General features: G+C 40.5%; 1 protein-coding gene across 1 annotated transcript in view; it reads left to right on the plus strand.

The window, feature by feature from the left end:
- The window catches only part of LOC110287984 (uncharacterized), a 517,828-nt gene that overhangs the window by 30,946 nt on the left and 461,543 nt on the right, over nt 1-25,339 (plus strand). Inside the window, exons 3-4 of the mRNA XM_085838625.1 lie at nt 13,203-13,248; nt 20,210-20,257. The gene's annotated coding sequence lies outside the window, so the exon portion shown is untranslated. The remainder of the gene's footprint in view (nt 1-13,202; nt 13,249-20,209; nt 20,258-25,339) is intronic.

Raw genomic sequence — 25,339 nt, forward strand, 5'->3', positions numbered from 1 at the left:
CTTTGTCCTATTTGCTATGTCCTTTGCCTGACAAAAGCTTTCTAGTTTCATGAGGTCCCATTTGTCAATTTGTGAACTTAGAGCCTGAGCCATTTGAGTTCTTTTTAGGACATTTCCCCCTGTGAAAGTCAGTTTAGGGCTGTTTCCCACTTTATCTTCTGTTTCCTTGATTGTATCTTGTTTTATGTTGAGTTCCTTGATGCACTTGAACTTGAGCTTTGTGCAAGGTGACAAATGTGGATCTATTTTCATTTTTCTACATACAGACTGCCAGTTAGACCAGCACTGGTGATTGAAGATGTTTTCTTTTTTCCATTATATATTTTTGGCTTCTTTGTCAAAGATCAATTGTCTGTAAGTGTGTGGTTTAATTTCTGGGCCTTCAGTTCTAGCCCATTGATCAATCTGTCTGTCTCTATTCCAATACCATGCAGTTTTTATCACTATTGCTCTGTAGTAACACTTGAGGTCAGGGATGGTGATTCCTTGTCGAGAATAGTTTTAGCTATTCAGGGTTTTTTGCTTTTCTAGATGAATTTGAGAATTTTTCTACAACTTTGAACAATTGTGTTGGAATTTGGATGGAGATTTCATTAAATCTGTAGATGGCTTTTGGTAGGATGGCCATTTTTACTATGCTAGTTGTACCAGTCCTTCACCATGGGATATCTCTCCATTTTCTCCATTTTTTGTAACTTTTATAAAAAGAAATGAAGTACACTGATTTTTAAACATAGCAGCTCCTATGTAGTTTGCTTGTGTGTGCTTTCTGGTTGCTAAATCTAGATATAGAGGCTAGTTTTAAGTGAGAAATTAGCTTTCTGTTTTTCAGCTCCTTCACAGACTAAGTTTGGCTGTCTTGGAAATATCTTTGTGGATAGATCTTATACACATAGGTGTGTACTGCTCTGTCTCCTGAATCCTGGAGTTAAAGATGTGTCCCATGATACCTGGACCTAACGTTTTCTTCACTAGAACTTGATCTGTTCCAGGCTGTTCTTGGACTTTGAAACCTGCCTGCATTTTCAAACTCAAACCAGAAACTTAACTGGGTGAAATTTTGTCTGAGATCATCACTCTTTCACTTCCTGGTACTCCTTTATTCCTCACACCATGAGCCTTGTTCTTTTAAACCATCCCTTTCCGTTTACTGACTCATTTGTGTAGCTACCTCTGTAATTTTAGGTACTTGGACCCCTTATACAAATCATATTGCATGCTTATAGTTTGCATAGTTGAGAATTTTTGTGCAGTGGGTGCGGGGAATTAAAGGGGATCCCACGTCCCACCAGAGCTCCAGTGCTGTGGGCAAGTGGACAGCAATCTCCTTGAGGCCCAGGTGGGTGTCTGGCTGTGGGAAGCTATGGATCTCCAGTCCACAGGGGTAGAGAGGTTGCAGTTTGTGGTCTCTGGGCCTCACAGAGGCCACAGACCACAGGTCCTCAGTCATGGACATCCCAGATGTCACTGTATGTTGTGGAAGAGCTGAGAACAAAGTGAGGGCCCTGGGAGCAACTCGGTCAGTCCTGGAGCTGAAGGGAGAAGGGACCAGGGGGATAAGGCACTCTGTGGCTCCCAGGATGTGAGAGTCTTTGGTCTACTCTGGTGACTAGAAATGCTGAGAGTCTTTGGTGCTGGAGGTGACATGTGGCTTTTTAGGGTCAGGTTTATTCCATCAGTGAAGAACAGCGGGCTTTGATGAGTGGAGAGATAGTTCCTGGTTTTAAGGTGTTTATTGTAGAAAGTCAGAGAGAGGGAGAGGCATAGGGAAGTAGAAGCCAGCCATGGCCATGTGGAGAGAGGGAGGAAAGGATAGGGAGGAGGAGAACTAGAGATGAGAATAAGAGATTTAAGAGCTTAAGAGAGAGAGGAGGGGCCAAACATCCCCTTTTATAGTGGGCTGGGTTACCTAGCCCTTGCAGCATTACTGCAGGGAGGAGCTGGTAACTGTGAGGTTGGAGTCTAGCCAGAATGCCAGGAGCTTGGGACATTGTCAACGTGACAGATAGTCACATGATTATTTAGTTGTGGGGCTCTGTTCTGTCCCTTGTAGAGTTGTAGCTCACTGTTCTGTCCCTTGTAGTGTTTTCTACTGGGTCTCCAAAGTAAGCTTTGCTCAACTAAAACAAAGGCTGCCTTTCACAGTCCCACAGAGAAATCCTCTAAAGAATGGTTCTTACATTAAATTATATATTCTTCAACTCATGTTTTCATAGTTCTTTCCCACAGCCTTAAAGTCTGTCCTGAAGGTCATAACATTACCATTTTCCTGAGGAATATCTGACACATTGTTGCTTCATGGAATCTTACTGTTTCTGGTCATGTAGACATAAACCTTGGCAGGGAGAACATTCCACTTAGGAGTAACTTGTAATACAGTGTCTATGTTACCATTTGAGCAAGCCTTATGCCTACAGCAGCCATCAGCGCTGGATAAGTCACATATAGTATTGACTCTGCTCCCTTCTATTGCTATCCCAGACCTGGAAGACAGACTTTTTTCTTTAAAGTTTTATTTAACTATAGGCATGTTATTCTCTATGTTTTTATTTTCACTGAATGCCTATATGAAACCAATGGAACCATGAAGTAATCACAAAATGCATCACACAAGATTCAGGTAAAAATCATACCTTATTTTGTGTGTAGAAAGAAAGAATTAGTCTGTATTTCTTTTCATGAACAGCAAGTGCCCTTTACCCCTGAGTCATTTCTCTAGCCAGAGGTTTACATTTCTGCTACAGTTTCATGATAGAGTCTGAATATAACCCTGAGTTCTATTTTTGGAAAAATAAAGGAAGAATCATAAATGATAGTAATCTTTGCCACCCATAATCATGGTAGATGAATGAGCACAAATAATAAAGATAAGAATAGTAATGAAGTTAAAGAATCATAAAAGCATTTGGTCCTTGCAGTCTATAATCATGTTAGATGAGTGATCTCAAATAATAAAGCAAAGAATATTGCTGAAGTCAAAAGATTCAGACTTTAAGTTGGACAGTAATAGATTTATCTGCAGTAATGTATCCACAATTAATGAAGAATTACTATAATTCTTATGCAACTTAAAACATTCCTTTCCATTGTAAAAAATTATTTTACTTTTTCATTTTGTTGTTACATGTAACATTTATTTAATCGGGTTCTCTTAACTATTCTGAAGGGAAACCACTGTGGAATTTATGAAATTATTATCTGTATTTGTTTTGTCATGTATAAGAAAATGGTAAATGACAATAAGGCTACCTAATGCTAATTTTTTGTTTCACTAAATATTCTCAAACTAAATCTATAGTACATATTTTAATTCTTCGTGAAAAGATTTTCTTTTAAGTTATTCTTGTGTTTTACATTCCATACTCTATTTTCTTGTTCTAGAAAGGATGCAGCATTGTATATAGGCCTTAGGATCTCAAGTGAGCATTTTAGACTAAAGTCTGGCTGTTGACACCCAACTGCATACAGGATAGGAACAGGGTCTCCATTTGAGCAAAGCTGACAGGTTTTAGAATTTGTTAGCACAGTTTCACTTACCATCAGTTACCATCTGAGATGTGATACTGGGATCAACAAAGTATTCTTAAAGATACATTCCTGCATCCAGACCGCAAATGTATACTTTATTATGTCTCAATATTTGTTGACTGTAATATGATGTTTATTTCATTTCAGATTGAGGATTCCTTAGAATTTTATATCTCTTGGTTCACTGTCCACAGCCTGCATTATCATAATTATTTCCTTAGTCAATTGCAGGAGTTCTGTTTTCTATCATTCAGTTTGTTCCTGTCCTCTTTGAGTTCCTGTGCTTGTTTCCTCTTTATGTACTTTGACCTCATTGAATGGTGTTTGAATTGTATTTTGAGTTCTGTCTCTTGAGTTTGTTTCATAATTCATTTTGCCATGATGAGCATTGGTATCACATTAGTGATTTGGGGTAGGGAAATTCTATCAACATTATCAAATTGCTTGAGTTCCAGCCTGTATTTTTTTATTCTGTGTGGCATTTGGTCAGGTGGATTTCCATGAGATGTTATGCTTAAGCTTTGATAATCTAGGATGGAGGGCAAGAACTAGTTTGCAGCTTCCTACTAGATTCATCTAAGTTCTGGGCAGGTAGCACTCAAGTGGTGTGGTCTAGAACAGATCCAGAGCATCCTGACAGCTATGTGTATGTCTTCGTTGTACTAATTTGAAGGTTTGGTCAGTATGTGAAGTGTAAATTTGGTTAGGGAAATTTCCTATCTTGTGTAGAGTTAGAGATGAAGCATCCCCTCAAGCACAGACACTGTGGGTTGGGCTGTGGAGTCCCCATCCTCTCAAAGGCTTGAGGGAGTTAAAAAGAACCTCTCTCGAGAACCTCCAGTACCCTCATGATCTGCTTCTGCTTCCAGAGTGCACGGATTAAAGCCCCGAGTCTCTATGTCCAGCTTTTGTATTCATCACCAGGATTCCTTATCAAACCCTATGCATATGTGTAGGCTGTGTGTGAATGAATTTCATTTTAGGTAGATTACAATGAGATTCTGAAAGTATAAAGAACATTTCAAGGAAGCTATCTTTTTTTTTTTTCCTTCATGTGTGTTCTTTCAGAAGTTATTAGGCTCCTTTCCTTATTCCATAATTAATTCAGAAACTGAGTAAAGTACAGTATTGTCACCATGAACTTAAAGTTTCTCTATGCTCTTGAGTTTTGAGTGATCTTTGATTAGAAAGGTGTCTTGCTTTATCCAAGGTAAAATGGTACCTAGATATCAGTCTTAGCTGCATCACTAGCAAGGCTAGCTGGGACCATCTGCCACTTAGGCAGAGCCACCTGCTGTGCTGCTTCTCATTACTCTCCATTGACTACCTGCTACCTGCCTGAGGCTGAACAGGTTCTCTGAGATCTCCCAGAGTTAGCTACAAACTGTGATTTTCAAGGGTTCCTACTAAAAGGCTGATCTGACAACTTCAAAGGAACTTTGTGTGGCTGGGAATGGGCCTCCCCTCTTCTTTATAAAGCATGTTTGCCAACATTAAAGTTGAATCTTGATCAGAATACTGTCTTGACTCCATTATTTCTCTCCCCACCTAGATTCCCTCTTCCAGTTCCAAGATGCCTTCCTTTAGCTGTATTATTGCTCTAGCTCTAACTTGATATAGCATATTGAAGAGATATGGGAAAAGTGGGCAGCCTTGTCCCCAATTTTAGTGGAAATGCTTTAATTTTCTTTATGTTTAATTTGGTACTTGGTAAGGGTTGCTGTATATAACCCATATTGTGTTTAGATATGATCACTCTATCCCTTCTCTCTCCAAGACTTATGAAAAAGGGGTGTTGCATTTTCTCAAACATAATTTTGGCATAAAGTGAGATACTTATGTGAGGTTTTACTTTCCGTGTTTTAAATGGTGTATTATTGTTTTGGCTATTCCTGGCTGTCAACTTGACTACATATAAAATGACTACAATCCAGAAATAGAGGGAATACCCATGATCCAGATCTGAGTCTGTAAGGCACAGGCATCTGACCTGGAACTTGGCATGGAATGACGCATGCTTTTGATCTAGGTCTTGAGGCATGGTGGCCATGAGAAGCTTAGGTGTCAGGAGCCATCAAAGGACAAGTTAATATGTCCTACTATCAGAGGACAAACTGGTGATTTTCCTGAGATTACTTTACTTTAGGCTAGCAAAATTATGAAAGAGCTTCAGTAGGCAAGGTACTGGAGAAAATCACTTTAGGAAAGATTTCTGCTCTTAATGTGCTTTTCCTGTCACTATTAAACATATATAAAAACCACTAGGAATGCTGAACTACAAGATGAACTAACTTGTAGTGATACACTAAAGATATGTAGATGGTTTCTTTATCCTATACAATAATGATCCAAAAGAATTCCTAAGTTGATGTTAATTACTAAGCTTTTTTAATAATAAAATTAATACCATTCTGATAGTCAGAACTGCAGTGAATACTCTGCTATCCTTTAGTCTCACTTCGGAGATAGAAACCAGACATTCTTCAGCTCAGAGGTTGTAAAAGCATTAGTTAGAGGTCATAAAAAGGGAATGAATGATTTATTATAGGTACAAGAACAGAAGAAATAAGATTGGCTAGATTTATATTTGCAAAACTTTACTAATAACTTACTATTTTTAACCCTCTGTGAACCTGTGGACCTGTGATAGGTGAGGAATGTATAACCGTGTAATTACTCTTAATGAATATGCATGTTAACATTCAGTGTTTGAAACTTCTTATTCGATTTATGATTTGAATTCATGCGTAAACTTGTGATCATTTTTTACCATGTGGTCATGTACTCTGGAAGATGTATAAGGGCTGAGGATAAAGTGAGGAGCACACATTTCCCTTGTTCAGCTCAAGATCATACGGCTTTCCCCCCTTTTCTTAGAGAGCTTTCATAGAAAAAATTTACAACTTAGAAATAAACATTAAAATCACTTTTCAAAGTGTCCCCTTTCTTTCCTCCAAATCAAGTAGCAGGCTGTAAGTTTGTGCGCTGCAATTCATGGGAGAAAGCACAGAGGCTGCATTACTTACAATCCTGCTGTTAGGCTACAGGTGGTAATTGCCTAATTGCCTAAGCCAGTAGCTTTTTTACTCTCAGAATAAACAAAAAAAATTATGCCTTTTTAGAAATTATCATCAGGATTCAGTATAGTTAGAAAGTTAAGAGTTTCTGGGAGCCATCATTCTTTGAAGTCACAGCTGAATTCTGTGGTCTGTGTCTCATTTCAAACACTCCAGACTGGGAGCCTCCCAAGAGGCCCCTCATATCCAAATGACCAGAGCAGACCTTTGGGTCCCTACCTGTGGCATGGCCCATCGCACAGGCTCAGGTTGTGGGACAGCTTTTCCTAGCCTCAGCTGATCCGTGTGTCCTTCTCCAAGGCTCGGATTTATATAAGAAAGCATACAGATGCTCAATTTCTTTCACAAAATCACCATGTAACTCGAGGTATCCAGACATGTAAAAGAGAAAATGATTCAGCGTAAGGTCCAGACTAAGGAAGGAGTTCTCTGTAATACTTGTGTAGCCTGAAGGAAGCCATGAGTTCAATCTGCTGCACTCTTAAACCCTGTGTGTCAGCAGAAGGCTATAACCTAGCACTTAGGGAAGTGAGGCAGCAGGATCAGAAGTTAACCTCAGTGAGACACTGAGTCTAAATTCAACCAGGGCTGCTTAAGAAATCCTATCAAAAATGGAACTAGGCAGGCATGGTGATATACAACTTTATCCAGTTCTGGGGAGCTAGAGAAAGGTAGATCTCTGTGAATTCAAGATCAACCTGGTTTACATAGGGAGTTCCATACAAGACTCCACAGTGAGACTCTGTCTCTAAATTGAAAAATAAATAAATAAATAAGCCAAGTTATGTCACATAGCTTCAATCTCAGTTCTGAGGCAGAAGAGGGAGGTTGTCCTAGAACTTTCTGTGCAGACAGGACTTGCCTTGAATTTACAGATATCCCCTCTCTAATTGCATTCTGATTTATAAGAATGCAACACTCTGCCTAGCTTACTCTCTTAGCTCTTTGGGCCTCTAGGATGCTAAAAAGGTTCTTAACTCTGGGGATGCTGAACCCACAAGATAGGAGTCCCCAATCTTACAATGGAAAACTGGAAAACCATTCTAATCTAGCTTGTGAGAAAACACTCCAGAGTGTCATCTACCCAACAAGAGGATGCCTTCCTGTGCCAGGTAGTACACAGAGAGTAATGCATTAATAGGTTTCATCACTTTTCATGAACACTCAATGATATTTTTTACCTTATTGAGCAGACATTATATCCAATACAACCATCACAGTAAAGGCTGATCACTCCTTATCTGAAAATTCAGATTCCAATACATCCTCAAATTTAAAATTCTTACATTACCACAGTGATGCCATCAGCAAAAAAGGTCTGTGGTCTTATGTGATCTCAGTTTTTATTGTCACCTTAACTAAATTTAGAGTCACCTAGGGAACATGATTCTAGACATGTCTATAAGCACATTTCCTCAGAGCTTCAGCTGAGAATGGAATACACAACCTGGATGTGTGCAGCACCAAATAGTGGACTGTGGACCTGGGCCACATAACAAGTAGAAAGCAAGCTGAGCACCACCATGCATCTCTCCTGCTGCTGTAGTGCAGACACAATGTGAACATTCACATTCATGCCATACTTTCCTTGCAAGTCAGGCTTGTATTTCTCTGGATCCAAGAGCCTGTCCTCTTAAAGAAATCCTTGTTTAAGTTGTTTTTGTCAGGACTCTATTCTGTCTGTCTTCTGTCTGTCTATATGTTATTTATCTATCATTCTAGTTGAATGAGTATATGGGCATGAGATTGGAGGTCAAAGAATAACTTGCAGGATGTGCCTCTATGCTTCCACTGAGAGGATCCATGCAATAGAACTCAGGTCACCAGGATTGTGCAGCAAGCACTTTTAGCTGAAGAGCCATTTTATTGGCTCCTGTGTTAGGCTCTCTACCCCATGTATGCATGTGTACAAACACATAAGAATCATGTGTTTGAATTTGTTCCTCATGCAAAGATGTCTCATTATATATGTAAATGTTTGAAAATACTAAACACTAAAGTAGATCTAGTCTCAAGCAGTTCAGACCAGCGACAGTGGTCCTGAAGTAGCTTCCATTGGCCTATGTATGCTATGCCACAACACCAAAAAGTGCAATGATTACCCAACAGAAATCTTACTGCTCCTAGTTCTGTAGGCTGATGTTCACTGTCAGGCACTGTTGGTCTGCCTTCTGAAGGTCTCTTCCTTCTCTTCTAGATAGCCACCCTCTCACAATTGCTGTCTGCTTGTACTTTGATGGAGTCCCCTATTTAGAAGAACAGCAATGTTACTGGAGTAGGGCCAGACTTTTATCTGCTTACCTTCCTAAAAGTCTTGGCCTCCAGACACAGCCATGTGCTGTGGAGTTTAGACCTGGACACACAGGTTGGAGGTAATGGGGGTTATATACAGTTCAAGCTGTGCTGCTCTCTCTTCTCTGCAGGGTGTGGTTCTGATGCGTTGTTTGGGAATCTGCTTGTAAGCACAGTTCCTGTTACCTAGTTAGTTTTTAATCAATCAATGAGGATGCTAACTGCTAATGGCTAAGAAGAGGTGGGAATTCTAGGTTTCCATAGGCAGGCTAAGAGATGCAAGAGGAGCAAAGCAGATTCACCATGCTTTAAAGTGAACAACCAGCCATGAGATGTTACACTTGATCTTAGCCAAAAGGCCGAGAAGCGACACCAATTCTGGCTTGATTCCTCATTGTTAATTCTGGACAGAGAGCACAGGTCAGGCCCCAGCAAGGATATCAAGAGGACAAACCCTTTAGACACTCCAGGAATAAAATCTGCAGCACCCAGTGTTGCTGTGGCCATAGACAGTTGAAGTGAATTACGGCTCTTCAGTTAGTGGCCCTCTTGTAATTCTAAACAGTGACTGTAATATCCACTTCACCTCTCACTGGCATTGACATAGATGATGAAAGCCAGCTCCAGATATCACACAAATATACTCAAGGTCACAATCTGAAACCACTCTGAGGTCTCTCTGTTTAGGCTGAAATGCTCAGAGCAAGATAACAGCCAGGCAGATGAGGATATTAGATGATTGACCTAAAATGTGAATTCCTAGAACATCACAGTATCCCAGATCACTTGTTGCAGAAGACGTACATAATGTTGCAATCCATGCTACATAATGAACTCGGAAGACACATGAAGCAAACCTTCAAAGAAAACATATAGAAATAATCTGGTGATGTGGCACACAGCACAACTTTAATCCAAGCTCTTGAGAGGGTAAGGCAGGAGGATCTGGATGTCAAGTTCAATAGTGGCTTCTACAAATAAAAGAATAGAAAATAAAATAAATGAAATAAATGTTGGTTCAACAAAATATCAACTAACCTGTCCTACAATGGAATATTATCCAACTTCCAAATATGCAAGAAGTTGTGAGTAAATAATGTGTATTCCAGTCTTATTGTTATCTAGTCTCCCTCCCTGCCTCTATGTTTAATAAACTTATTTTCTTTTAGGAAATATAATTATTAAGGAAATTCTCACATATTATACTATGGATGAAAGTTATCGACAGTATATCCAGTGAACTAAGCCTATGAATGAAGTATAGATGTGGCTAGACAGTGCTGGATTTTGCATAACCTGGATTATGAATGATTGTGAGCCACCACCTTGGTACTTTGAACAGAATTCTGGCCCTGGAGAAGAAGTTAGCACTCCTCCCCACATCAGCACCTCTCTAAACCCAAGTCAGAAGAAAATGCTTCTTAAATAAGAGGTGTAATACTGAATAGCGACACGTACTTGGAATTTGAAGGCCATAGCGAGGCTGCCTGCCATGTGCTTGCCTGCCACAGCGTGGAGAATCCAAGGGAGGTCTGAGAAGATGAGCAGAGCAGAGATCTAGGAAGTCACATAGAAAACTCAAAATGATACATTAGTAGGTGAAGTTTCGAAAGCGCTGATCAGTCAGAAACTTGTGGTGTGAGGTCAGGATGAGACCATGACCAGAGTACAGTGCAGGGTGTGGGTTGAACAGTGCAGCTCAGAGTCTGAGAGGATTCAGGGAAAGGTAGGACATATTTTTATAGGATTCATCCTTGATGCTAATAAGTGAGAGGAAGAATGGACAGCAAGAGAGAAGTTGCAAATTTTATAATTGTACTAAGGAAATTTTAGATGTAAAAAATGTAGAAATTAGATGTAAAAAAATGTAGATGTAGAAATTTTAGATGTAAAAATGGGAAAATTCAAGGCATAGCTTGACTTATTAGGTTCATGAGGCTCCCATTTACAAATATAGGAAGAGGGGCTACACTGAGGATGGGGGTTACAAATGAGGACCTAGGCTATTGGTGTATGATTAAGACACTTTCAATATTCCATTTACTTATATATCTTGGTGACTAATTTTTTGTATATTTTATTTTTTTATATTTCAAATGTTATCCTCTTTTCCGGTTCCCCTCCAGAAACCCCCATCACTTCCCTCCTGCTTCTATGAGGGTCCTCCCACATGCCCCCACCTACTCCTGTCTCCATTCCCTGGCATTAATGTACACTGGGCCATCAAGTCTACACAGGACCTAGGACCTCTCCTCCCAGCCATGCCCAACATGACCATCTTCTGTTGCATATGTAGCTGGGGACATGGGTTGCTCCATTTGTACTCTTTGGTTGGTGATTTAGTCCTTGGGAGCTCTGGTGTGTCTGGTTGTTTGATATTTTTGTTCTCCCTATAGGGTTGCAAACCTTTTCAGATCCTTCAGTCCTTTCTCTAACTTCTCCCATATGGACCCTGTGCTCAGTCCATTGGTTGGCTGCAAGCATCTGCCTTTGTACTTTTTAGGCACTGGCAGAGCCTCTCAGGAGACATCTATATCAGGCTCCTGTCAGCAAGCACTAATTGTCATCCACAATAGTGTCTGGGATTGGTGTCTGTATATGGGATGAATTCCCAGGCAGAGCAGTCTCTGGATGGCCTTCAGCATCTGCTTCACACTTTGTTTCCATATTTCTCTTAGACAGGAGAGTGGGGTAAAACAAATTTAATATTTGGGGTTGTGAGGTCTGATCCTAAGAGGACTTACATATCACATGTAATTAATTGGAAGACATATGTGATAAAATGAACTCTAGTGTGAGTTTTCACTGTAGTTCATATAATTCTTGGGTTTCTTTGTTGTGCTTTTATTGTCATTTTAGATATGGTCTCACTAAGAAGTATGTCTGGACAGACACTTGTTATATAGACCGGGCTGGTCTTCAACTAAGAGTCATCTACCTACATGTGCTATTAGTAGTGCTGGGACCAAACGCAAGTGTACCCACCACAGGTTTCCATCTTATTTTACAAAGGTCTCCCTAAATATTCTGTGCTAGCTAGGAAATGAAGACCCCTATGACTCAGCCGAGATACCAAGTGTGAGTGGCCACCTACTCTGTGCCTTTAATTTTATTTTTTTTTTAAACAGGATCTTATTAGGTTTGCCTTATCAAGGGTTGTTGGTGGAGTAATGTGCTACCAACCACTCTCAAACAGAGTAGATGAGATGAGTGGCCTGTTCTCCCATTCTGTTCTCAGTGTTGTTCTTGAAGCCCAGGTGAAGAGGAATGTTAATTTATACAAAGGCCTGAGGAGAGATGACTCAATCACTTAGAGCTGTGGATATTTTTGTAGAGAACCTGTGTTTGATGACCAATACCTACAAGGCATCCAATGCTGTATTATGACAGAGCAAGCAAGACAATGTCTTCAGTCCTCTATCTTGTGTTGTTGTTAAGGCCATTTCAGGTTTAATTTGAATTTGATCTTCTTGATGAATCCTATGGAAATTACTAAAGTTCATTTCTAGAAACCCAAGTTCAAGATATCCTAGATGACTTATCTCAGCCTGTTTGTGCTGGAATCCCCTCTGGCTAACTGCTTATCTTAGATTGTATCAGACACTACTTGCTTCTGTGAGGCTCCCACTTCAGCTGCCTCTTGTGAAAATCTGGTGCTCAGGAAACTCAGTGCCCTTGCTAGCTTAGCCCCCTTACCTAGGATAATGTTTAAGAAGCAATTATTGTGTACAGTTGTCTCCCTATAGGGGTCTGTATGGTTTTTTCAATTTTTTATTAGATGTTTTCTTCATTTACATCTCAAATGCTATTCTGAAAGTCCCCTATACTCTCCTCCAATCCTGCTCCCCTACCCACCCACTTCCAGTTTTTGGCCCTAGCGTTCCCCTGTGCTGGGGCATATAAAGTTTGGAAGACCAAGTTGGCCATCATTGGGAAGAGAGGTCTGTATGTTAACCCTGATATTTGCTATAATAATCTACCTCTACCATTTTGGACCTATTTTAATCCAAGCATGCATTAAATATTAAATACTGATCAAGAGGTGGACCGATGTTAGGAAAATCTCTCCAATTTTCAAGGAAGAATGGACTCAGTCTCATGTTATAGCCGTTTTTTTGTTTTGTTTTGTTTTGTTTTGTTTTAAGTGTTAAAATCAATGAGGCGACCACATGTTCACAGGAGCCTATTTTATTCCTAAAGGACTACACTTCCCAGCATTTGAAGAAGTTATGTGCTTCCTGGGCTGAGGAGGCTTCCAGATTAATTTTGAGTATTATAGATGCAAACTATGTATCTTGATTTCAGGTGGAAGAAGGGGAAGTGCAAACTTGGTGTTCTGAGACTCCCTTAGGTAAGCTTCCAGACTGTACATGGTGAGTACAGGGTCATTGCCCACATCTGGGTGGAGCCGGCTGCTAAGTCTCTGGAGCTGGTGTGGTGTGGAACTGGGTGGTAAGTAGTAGACCGATCTGGCACCTTGTGCAGTCTTATTTAGTTGTACTTATTCCCTGGACCAGACAACCCCGATTTACAACAAGCCAGTAGGCCAACCCCCATTGATAGTTTCTGTGTACTCTGCTGGTGAAATGAACCAATTCAAGAAAGATTAGATTATATTAAGTGCCAGTTCATTTGGAAGCTGCTCTTGGATGAGTTCACTGGCCCCAAGCACCGAGTTAAGGGAATTCCCAAGGTGTGAGGGGGCACAGAAAGGGGGAAGAGAAAGAGAAGAATCAGGCATGTACAGAGAGAGAAGGCAGAAAGAGGGCAAGAGAGAGAGCCTCACAGACAGACACAGAGAGAGACAAAGATGGAGAGACTGACAGAGAAGATTTATTCAATCAGTGTGTAGAGGAATATTAAGCCAGAACAGCAGATATGGCTAGCCTGCAATAGTTCAGGAAGAATTAGAAAAGGTGATATTCTAAGCCTACATAAAATTGTACAGAGACTAGAAACATCCATGATTATGCTAGGTAAGCAGACTGTGGCCATATGCTTCAGAGAAGACAAATACCTCAGGTTAATAAGATTACGTAGACAGAGCTCCTTCTCTAAAGCAAGGAATATGCTTGGGAAAGGTGGTTTTGGTCTGGAGGCAGGACCTTCCGGGAAAGGTTGTGTCCAATCTTGAGAAGCCAACTCTTGCCACCACGTGGGGCTGTGGTTATTAGTCCCAAGTCCACTGTTGGCTTGTTCCGTAATGTTCCTGACATATCCTGTGTTCCCTGCGAACAGCATGGTTTTGATAGACCCTCCGGAGTTTGTTCCATTGTATGACAGTTTCGCTGACTTCACAGAAGTGTCCCCTCTCTTTACCTGTTTCCTCTGTAAGTAGTATACTAGATGCTATTCTTACGAAGCTTACTGCATGATTTGTAGCTGTGCAAGACTCATGTTGCAAGATATCTGATCATGCTCTGAACCCTGAATGTAACAAGATTAAATAAACCATGGGTCAAGAAGTGCCAGAAGCAACCAGCTGACAGGAAGGGAACCTAGGATTATTAAGTAAAAGTCACAGAGAGTAAGAGGGAATTGGGAGCAAAGACAGGGAGATGCACAGGAAGTAGCATTTAGGTACATTCAGTTTGGAGGATGTCATTTGAGAAGATGTGGCAGAAAGAGTTTCCTTCTGGGATTTCACATGAAGAGAAAGGTGATCAGGTACTTTCTCTGCCTCTCTGAGCTAGCAGGCTTCCACCCAGCATCTGGCTCCTGACACTTTCTTGACCAAATTGAATGATTTAGACTTTATTAAAAACAACAGACATCTCAACTGCAGCTTTTATGCTTTCCTTGCTGTTCCATAAAGACTGCAAAGATTTTTCTTAAAGTCAGCTAGAAAGATAGAAATAGGCATCAGAGAGACACATACAGAGTATATACATAGACACACACAGAGAGAGAGAGAGAGAGAGACAGAGACAGAGACAGAGACAGAGAAGACATATACACAGAGAGAGATGCAGAAAGCAGCCTTGGGGTAGTCACACATTCAAACTCATACAACAAACAGACAGGGTGGAATGTACAGGGAACATGAAGTAGAAGTTTCCAATTTAGATGTACTCTTTGTTCAATACCTCTGAGGGAAAGGCTTTCATTTCTTTCCTTAACTCATCTCAGATTCATTATTAATCATCAATGGGTTTAATCTATTCTAATAGGCAGCGTCTATTAGCTGGTGCCATCTTTTTTTTTTTTTTGCATAAGCTTAATGTGGGAAAGTATATAATTCACCATGATGGAAAGCAAGGAGCCCTGCCATCTGAACAATGTCCAAGGTCTCAGAATCATGTACTTTAAGGACAGACCCCCAGGTCTGGGCTTGTATTTCTGGGCTCTCACCTCCATAATGAGCTGGAATCTATTTCAAGCTGTCAAAATCATCACAACAGTTTTTGATCCTCAGAAGTCTTCTGAGACACCTGGGCCTCATTATAATCATGAAAAGAGTTGATTTCCTAGCTAGAATCTCTAAAGAGACTTGGGTAATTCTGGAGACTTCTTCCTCTGCTAATGCAGATGTGCATGTATGTACACTGGGAATTATAGAGCACAATCAGGAATATATTTATGAGCAAATTTTTAAACAGTATCTATTATAGTCCTAAGTCTAGTTGTTGTCTCCTTGTTTGTTTTTAATAAAATCTGGACAGTGTTCCCAAGGTGTTTCTCTATTTTACTCCCCACACATTACAAGCAGGATATGATATTGTGCCATATCCAACATTATTTCACTTCATCATTTTCTTTGACTGAGGTGTTCCAGCAACTCTACAATGTGTTCAAGCCTGATATTTTGTTTCCCACTGGCACTCTTGGTTATTATTTTTACCAAGAGTAAAAATATATATATATTTTTATTTTTAAAAATAAAATATATATATTTTTACTCTTGGTTTTATTTTAGAGAGTACCTATTATTATTTTTCTTTGACTCACAGCATTTTTCATTTCTCTTTTCATTTCATTTTTGTGGGTATTTCTAACTACTCATTAAACTCAATTTTCATATCCGAAGTTGTCTTCATTTCCTTCAGGCATCTGCTATTATTTCTTGTCCATGGATCATTTTGTTCCTGACCTCTCTGAGTTGATTGACATGCATCTCCTGATCCTCACTCTGAGTTTTCAGCTCTGTATCTTGGATATCATATAAATTGCTCTCCTTAGGGGATATATACTATACTTTGAGAGTAGGACATTTTAACATCATAATTTAGAGGAACTATTTTCTTTTTTGAGTTTTTGGCCCAGGAGTCTGGTATTGCAACATGAGAAGTTAGTCAGCATAACTTGGTTTTGAATGGCCCAGAACCCAGGTGCAGTGTCCTACTACATCCAGTTCTGGTCTAGAATTGCAGCAATCTTGTGGGGAAGCTGTGTAGTGTAGGCCCTGGGCATCCTGACAGCTGCAGTTGTGTTGAAGGCACCCTGCAACAGAGTTGGTGGAGTGGTATCTGAGGGGAGGGAGGGCCTGCTTGCCTGATTAGATGCATTTAGGAAAACAACAAAAACAAGCAATGAAGTAAGCAAGCCAGAAAAACCAACCAACCAAACAAACAAACAAAAACAGCTGAGAGGTACTGGGAAGTTAATTCATTAAAAGGGTCCTAAGTCGGTGGGTTTAAAAGAAACATGTAGCAGGAAGCTGCTGTATATTGTGTGGAAGCAGAAGGACTTGTCCCAAGGAACTAGGCCATAGTAACAGGAAATCCCACCACTCCTGCATTCTCTGCATATTCTGGATGTCCTTGTGGTCAGGAAGTCTTGGGGGTGGGGGTGGGGGTGGAGACTAGAGCCAAGTATTAGGGAAACTCAAAAACTTCTTTAGGCTACAGTTGCTGTGTGGGCTTTCTGGGAGAGTCACCAGTGGTACGTCTGTCCTGGAACCTGCCATGTAAGAGGAACTGGCAGGAGTAAAGCAGGTGTGTGGGGCAGGGGTGATTTTCTGCAGCCACTCTCACTATTCTGTTGTGAATATCTTATAATTGTCAGGAAGTTTGAGATCCTATTGAGGTATCAAAATGGAAGCCCGTACATGTAATTTTAGACAAAAAAAAAAAAAAAAAAAAAAAAAAAATCGGGTCTCAAGGTTACACATTTCCAGCCAGCTGCAGCTGCTGAGAGTTACTAGCACTACTACATTTTTTTTTCTGCCTTCTTTCCCCTGAAGAGATAAAATTCCTGGTCGGTCACCTAACGTGCTGCATCAGGGAAGGTTTGCATACCAAGCTGGAATATACACTGGTGTGAAATGCTTCAGAGTTGAGTCCTGGTGGTCTTTGTGGTTTCAATATCTGGGCATAACACTATGAACTGGGGTTCATTGTAATGTTTTAATGACTTTTATGGATTTCAGAATATTCTTCTAAAACAACATTGTAGATCCTATGCAGTATCTCTAGTTTGTACATGGAGATTATCTTTGGTAAAGCCTTAAAGAGCTCTTCAAATTCAAATTCATCCATTCTTTCTTAACACTTGTATTCCTCCATTTGCCATTTTAAGAGAGTACCTATTTGCCAGGACAATGAATTCATATGCCTCCTCAGAGAGCTTTGTAGATATTAATCATATGAAGATACAGTGCAGGTTTGATTAGATTAGAAAATGTATATTATAAAGCACCATCATATGGATTGTGACTTAATGTTTACTGTGTGAAGTTATATTCTCCATTAAACATGAAGATAGGATAGCAGTAAGATATCGCTGAGGAGAAGATCTATTGTAGGTTCTGTTAATCCTGAACATCACCAGAGAAAAACCAACTACAGCATGTGGGCAAGATTTATTAAATATTACATCCTGAGAAAAATATTGACTTTGGACACATGCTACAGGGAGTTTTAAAGATAATCACATAGTTCATTGTAGTTTCCCATCAGTCTTTATGATTTTCCTTTGTCTTGCACATGGCAGCATTCCAGTAAAGTACCTGGTTCGTGGGCAAGTGGTGCTTATTGGTTAATTTGGGGCTTTACAGTCTGAGGGAGAAAAGAGCCAGAGGTATCTGGCTGGGTGTAGACATAACCTGCCCATGAGAAGAGGGGAAGGGGTATAGAGGATGTGAAGAGGGGATAGAGGCCTGGGCAAAAGAGGAACCAGGAGCCAAGAAACCACCTAGCCAACAATGTCTACATGGATATGTTAATAGGCACACCAGTTATCCCTTTGTTCTGAGTTTCTCTGAGACCTAACAAGGTCCTGACCTGCCCTTGTTGCAAAAATATTTTGTTGGAGTTCATGTGCTTAGATTCTGTGGGTCAGAATAGATTTCTTGCAGTCTTCCTTGCTCCTCTTCAGGGTTCCTGGGCAAAGGACTCTGAATGTGTGTGAACTGTGTGAAGGAGTCTCTCATTTCATAGAGAAACTGTAATCTTCAGAGAAAAAGAGACATTTTCTCTGGTATCTTCCCTTTCTTTCCTTCATTTATATCCTTTTGCCGGGTGTTGGCATTTTGATTTTTGACTTATGAAAAGTTCCAAATTCGTTGCGACCACAGTTTTCCCACATTGATATCTCCCTCTGCTTAGCTTAATCTGTTCACACTTAAATCTAAGTAAGAGACCTGGATGGTAAAGAACAAACGATTCAGATGGGATAGAGGGATTCAACAAGGGGTGTGGTAGGTCCTGATGTGTTTATGAAAAGATAAAGAGAGAAATAATATGTTCTATGAGGCTGTGGTGAGGTATGGGGGAAGGGGGTGCCTCAGAGGGCCCATGCCAAGGCATCCCTTTCCCCTGAGGGACCAGCCACAGGATGGTATACTATAGAATAGAGTTTATTCATGGCATTGGGGGGGGGTGGGTGGAGTTAATAGGGTAGTAGAGGCAGAGAACCACAGAGAAAGGGAGAGAGTAGAGAAGTAGAGGCTGGCCATCAACACATGGAGAGAGAGGGAAGGGAAGGTTTAAGGAAAGAGCCCAACAGGGCAATAGAGAAGCAGAGGGAAGCAAGAGATCAAGAGAGCAAGGATGAGGCAAGCAGCTCTTTTTATAGTGGATCAGGCCTACCACTGTTGCCAGTTAACTATGGGGAGGAGCATACCTGGATTTTGGGCGCTGGGAATGGGGAAGCGGGGGGGGGAGTGGGAGAAAACCTTCATCCCACCAGAGTTCTGTTTCTCTGGGCAAGAGTCTGGCTGTGGGAAGCCACAGAATGTCAGCTCACCCGGGTTGGGGCGGTGGCAGGGAAGGTGGGGGGAGTACAAGGGGCAGTCCTAAGTCTCTGGGCCTCATGGAGGCCAGGTTCTCAGTCTCCGACATCCCAGACACCATTGGAGATCACAGAAGAGCTGAGAACAAATGCCCCCCCCCAACCCCCTATCGGCTTGGACAGCCCTTGGGCAGAAGGGAGAGGAGGGCAGGGGGAGAGGGTCACTGGGTGGTTCTCATGCTGGCAAGAGACTTTGGTCTGGTCCATTGCTGGAGCACAGGAAGGCCTTCCAGCTGGAGGTTAGACAGGGCTATTTAGAGGAAAGCCTATCCTATTTTTTAAACATGGAGGACCTTGATGAACAGAGACAGTCTATAGTTTTAGAGCTTTATTGTAGAAAGGCAGAAAGAGAGAATGTAGAAAGAGAGAAAGAGGCTGGCCATGGTCATGTGGAGAGAGGGGGGCACAGAAAGAGAGTAGGACAGCTAGAGATGAGATTAAGAAAGGTAAGAGCTTAAAGAGAGAGAGGAGGGACCAAGCAGCCCCTTTTATAGTGGTCTGGGCTATATGCTGTTGTCAGGTAACTGTGGGGAGGAGCATACCTGACTATAGCCAGGTAACTGTCGGGGTAGAGTTTAGCCAGAATGCCAGGAGCTTGGGACATTGTCTGTGTGACTTATAGTCACAGAAATACGGAGTTGGGGGCTCTGTGGTGTCACGCACCTGTCTTTGGGAATGTGTCACACTGTTCCATCCCTTGTAGAGTTTATTTACTGGGTCACCTGAGCAAGCCTCAATCAACCAAAATAGGCTGCCTTCCATAACCCCACACCTGCCTGTTGCCAGGTAACTATGGGGGTGGAATTTAGACAGAATGCTCACATTCCCCCATTTTCATTTAATTAAAAAAGAAGAAATTAGAAAGAGGTGATGGTAAAGCAGCAATAGGGTCGTCCTAATATCTGACTACTTCCTTCTGGTTTGGGGACGGCAGATCTCTAGGGAACCTAGACGAGTGGGTATGTAGAGTATTTGTCCAGTCTTAGGAGAGTTGGATGTTTCCTGCTGTCCAGAGCTTGTGAAGCTATGTAAGCATAGGTCAGAAGGAAAATATTCAGTAGATCCATCTGTGTCTGTGACAGGAGACTGGAACATCTGGAGGTTGCTTTTCTGGAGCTGTCCTGGACATGGTAAGTGCCTGGACTTGACAAAATGTTGAAACATATTATTGTAAGTAGAGAATAAGATTAAGTGCTTTTGAGAGAAAGAAAAAAATTTTTCTCTTAAGATGTATATTTGAAACCCAGAGGAATCCTACCCTTTCATATAGGTAGTAAGTGGGAAATTTGGTCAAATTTTCTTCCTGGTTAGAGTCTATTTGGTCCATGAGAGGTAGATCTGAATGGGTTTCCTGTAGCTTATAAGTTTACAAAAGAGATAACAATATGAGGTGACAACACTGACCCTTCCGGTCCACTCCAGCACCCGGGTTTCTTGCCCGAGTAGTCTCCAGACCCCCTCAAGGACCCCCACAGGATCCCCCACGGGATCTTAAGACCTCTGGTGAGTGGAACACAACTTCTGCCAACAGGCAGGTTCGAACACCAGATATCTGGGCACCTTCCCTGCAAGAGGAGAGCTTGCCTGCAGAGAGTACTCTGACCAATAAAACTAAGGAGAGAGCTAGTCTCCCAGGTCTGTTGATAGAGGCTAACATAATAACCCGAGGAACAAGCTCTAACCAGAGACAACTATACCAACTAGCTCCAGAGATTACCAGATGGTGAAAGGCAAACATAAGAATCATATTAACAGAAATTAAGACCACTCACCATCATCAGAACGCAGCACTCCCACCCCACCTAGTCCTGGGCACCCCATCACACCCGAAAAGCTAGACCCGGATTTAAAGCATATCTTATGATGATGGTAGAGGACATCAAGAAGGATGTTAATAACTCACTTAAAGAAATACAGGAGAACACAGCTAAACAGGGAGAAGACCTTAAAGAGGAAACACAAAAATCCCTTAAAGAATTGCAGGAAAACAGGACCAAACAGGTGATGGAATTGAATAAAACCATCCAAGACCTAAAAAGGGAAGTAGATACAATAAAAAAAAAACCAAAGTGAGGCAACGCTGGAGATAGAAACCCTAGGAAAGAAATGTGGAACCATAGATGCGAGCATCAGCAACAGAATACAAGAGATGGAAGAGAGAATCTCAGGTGCAGAAGATTCCATAGAGAACATCGGCACAACAATCAAAGAAAATACAAAACACGAAAAGATCCTAACTCAAAACATCTAGGAAATCCAGGACACAATGAGAAGACCAAACCTATGGATAATAGTAGATGAGAATGAAGATTTTCAACTTAAAGGGACAGTAAATATCTTCAACAAAATTATAGAAGAAAGCTTCCCAAACCTAAAGAATGACATGCCCATGAACATACAAGAAGCCTACAGAACTCCAAATAGACTGGACCAGAAAAGAAATTCCTCCCGACACATAATAATAAGAACAACAAATGCACTAAATAAAGAGAGACTATTAAAAGCAGTAAGGGAGAAATGTCAAGTAACATATAAAGGCAGGCCTATCAGAATTACACCAGACTTTTCACCAGAGAGTATGAAAGCCAGAAGAGCCTCGACAGATGTTATACAGACACTAAGAGAACACAAATGCCATCCCAGGCTACTATACCCAGCCAAACTCTCAATTACCATAGATGGAGAAACCAAAGTATTCCACGACAATACCAAATTCACACATTATCTTTTCACGAATCCAGCCCTTCAAAGGATAATAACAGAAAAAAAACCAATACAAGGACAGAAATCACGCCCTAGAAAAAGCAAGAAAGTAATCCCTCAACAAACCAAAAAGAAGACAGCCACAAGAACAGAATGCCAACTCTAACAATAAAAATAAAAGGAAGCAACAATTACTTTTCCTTAATATCTCTTAATATCAATGGACTCAATTCCCCCAAAAAAGACATAGACTAACAGACTGGCTACACAAACAGGACCCAACATTCTGCTGCTTATAGGAAACCCATCTCAGGGAAAAAGACAGACACTACCTCAGAGTGAAAGGCTGGAAAACAATTTTCCAAGCAAATGGTCTGAAGAAACAAGCTGGAGTAGCCATTCTAATATCAAATAAAATTGACTTCCAACCCAAAGTTATCAAAAAAGACAAGGAGGGACACTTCATATTCATCAAAGGTAAAATCCTCCAAGAGGATCTCTCAATTCTGAATATCTACGCTCCAAATGCAAGGGCAGCCACATTCATTAAAGCCACTTTAGTAAAGCTCAAAGCACACATTGTACCTCACACAATAATAGTGGGAGACTTCAACACACCACTTTCATCCATGGACAGATCGTGGAAACAGAAACTAAACAGGGACACAGTGAAACTAACAGAAGTGATGAAACATATGGACTTAACAGATATCTACAGAACATTTTATCCTATCAGCACCTCACGGGACTTTCTCCAAAATTGACCATATAATCGGTCACAAAACAGGCCTCAATAGATACAAAAATATTGAAATTGACCCGTGCATCCTATCAGACCACCATGGACTAAGGCTGATCTTCAATAACAACATAAATAATGGAAAGCCAACATTCAGGTAGAAACTTAACAACACTCTTTTCAATGATAACTTGGTCAAGGAAGTAATAAAGAAAGAAATTAAAGACTTTTTAAGAGTTTAATGAAAATGAAACCACAACATACCCAAACCTATGGGACACAATGAAAGCATTTCTAAGAGGGAAACTCATAGCTCTGAGTGCCTCCAAAAAGAAACTAGAGAGAGCACACACTAGGAGCTTGACAACACACATAAAACTAGAAAAAAAGGAAGAAAATTCACCCAAGAGGAGTAGACGGCAGGAAAAAATCAAGCTCAGGGGCGAAATCAACCAAGTGGAATCAAGAAGAACTAAGAATAGTTCTTTGAGAAAATCAACAGGATAGATAAACCCTTAGCTAGACACACTAGAGGGCACAGGGACAGCATCCTAATTAACAAAATCAGAAATGAAAAGGGAGACATAACAACAGATCCTGAAGTAATCCAAAACACCATCAGATCCTTCTACAAAAGGCTATACTCAACAAAACTGGAAAGCCTGGACAAAATGGACGATTTCTAGACAGATACCAGGTACCAAAGTTAAATCAGGATCAAGTTAACGATCTAAACAGGCCCATATCCCCTAAAGGAATAGAAGCAGTCATTAATAGTCTCCCAACCAAAAAAAGCCTAGGACCAGATGGGTTTAATGCAGAGTTCTATCAGACCTTCAAAGAAGATCTAATTCCAGTTCTGCACAAACTATTCCACAAAATAGAAGTAGAAGGTACTCTACCCAACTCATTCTATGAAGCCACAATTACTCTGATACCTAAACCACAGAAAGATCCAACAAAGATAAAGAACTTAAGACCAATTTCCTTTATGAATATCCATGCAAAAATACTCAATAAAATTCTCACTAACTGAATAAAGAACACATCAAAACAATCATCCATCCTGACCAAGTAGGTTTTATTCCAGGGATGCAGGGATGGTTTAATATACGGAAATCCATCAACATAATCCATTATATAAACAAACTCAAAGACAAAAACTACATGATCATCTCCTTAGACGCAGAAAAAGCATTCGACACTATCTAATACCCATTCATGATAAAAGTCTTGGAAAGATCAGGATTTCAAGGCCCATACCTAAACATGATAAAAGCAATCTACAGCAAACCAGTAGCCAAAATCAAAGTAAATGTTGAGAAGCTAGAAGCAATCCCACTAAAATCAGGGACTAGACATGGCTGCCCACTTTGTCCCTACATATTCAACGTTATACTTGAAGTCCTAGCCAAAGCAATTCAACAACAAAAGGAGATCAAGGTGATACAAATTGGAGAAGAAGTCAAAATATCACTTTTTGCAGATGATATGATAGTATATATAAGTGACCCTAAAAATTACACCAGAGAACTCCTAAACCTGATAAACAGTTTCGGTGAAGTAGCTGGATATAAAATTAACTCAAAAAAGTCAATGGCCTTTCTCCACACAAAGAATAAACAGGCTGAGAAAAAAATTAGGGAAACAACACCCTTCTCAATAGTCACAAATAATATAAAATATCTTGGCGTGACTCTAACTAAGGACGTGAAAGATCTCTATGATAAGAACTTCAAGTCTCTGAAGAAAGAAATTAAAGAAGATCTCAGAAGATGGAAAGATTTCCCATGCTCATGGATTGGCAGGATCAACATTGTAAAAATGGCTATCTTGCCAAAGCAATCTACAGATTCAATGCAATCCCCATCAAAATTCCAACTCAATTCTTCAACGAATTAGAAAGAGTAATCTGCAAATTCTTCTGGAATAACAAAAAACCTAGGATAGCAAAAACTCTTCTCAAGGATAAAAGAACCTCTGGTGGAATCACCATGCCTGACCTAAAGCTTTAATACAGAGCAATTGTGATAAAAACTGCATGGTACTGGTATAGTGACAGACAAGTAGACCAATGGAATAGAATTGAAGACCCAGAAATGAACCCACACACCTATGGTCACTTGATCTTCGACAAGGGAGCTAAAAACATCCAGTGGAAGAAAGACAGCATTTTCAACAAATGGTGCTGGCACAACTGGTGGTTATCATGTAGAAGAATGTGAATTGATCCATTCCTATCTCCTTGTATTAAGGTCAAATCTAAGTGGATCAAGGAACTTCACATAAAACCAGAGACAGTGAAACTTAGAGAGGAGAAAGGGGGGAAATATATGGGCACATATGGGCACAGGGGAAAAATTCCTGAATAAAACGGCAATGGCTTGTGCTGTAAGATCGAGAATTGACAAATGGGACCTCATGAAACTGCAAAGCTTCTGCAAGGCAAAAGACACTGTCAATAAAACAAAAAGGCCACCAACAGATTGGGAAAGTATCTTTACCTATCCTAAATCAGATAGGGGACTAATATCCAATATATATAAAGAACTCAAGAAGGTGGATTCCAGAAAATCAAATAACCCCATTAAAACATGGGCCTCAGAGCTAAACAAAGAATTCTCACCTGAGGAATACTGAATGGCTGAGAAGCACCTGAAAAAATGTTCAGCATCCTTAATCATCAGAGAAATGCAAATCAAAACAATCCTGAGATTCCATCTCACACCAGTCAGAATGTCTAAGATCAAAAATTCAGGTGACAGCAGAT

The sequence above is a fragment of the Mus caroli genome, unplaced genomic scaffold (assembly GCF_978045245.1).
Source record: "Mus caroli unplaced genomic scaffold, Mus_caroli_1 scaffold_6, whole genome shotgun sequence".
Taxonomy (NCBI): Eukaryota; Metazoa; Chordata; class Mammalia; order Rodentia; family Muridae; genus Mus; species Mus caroli.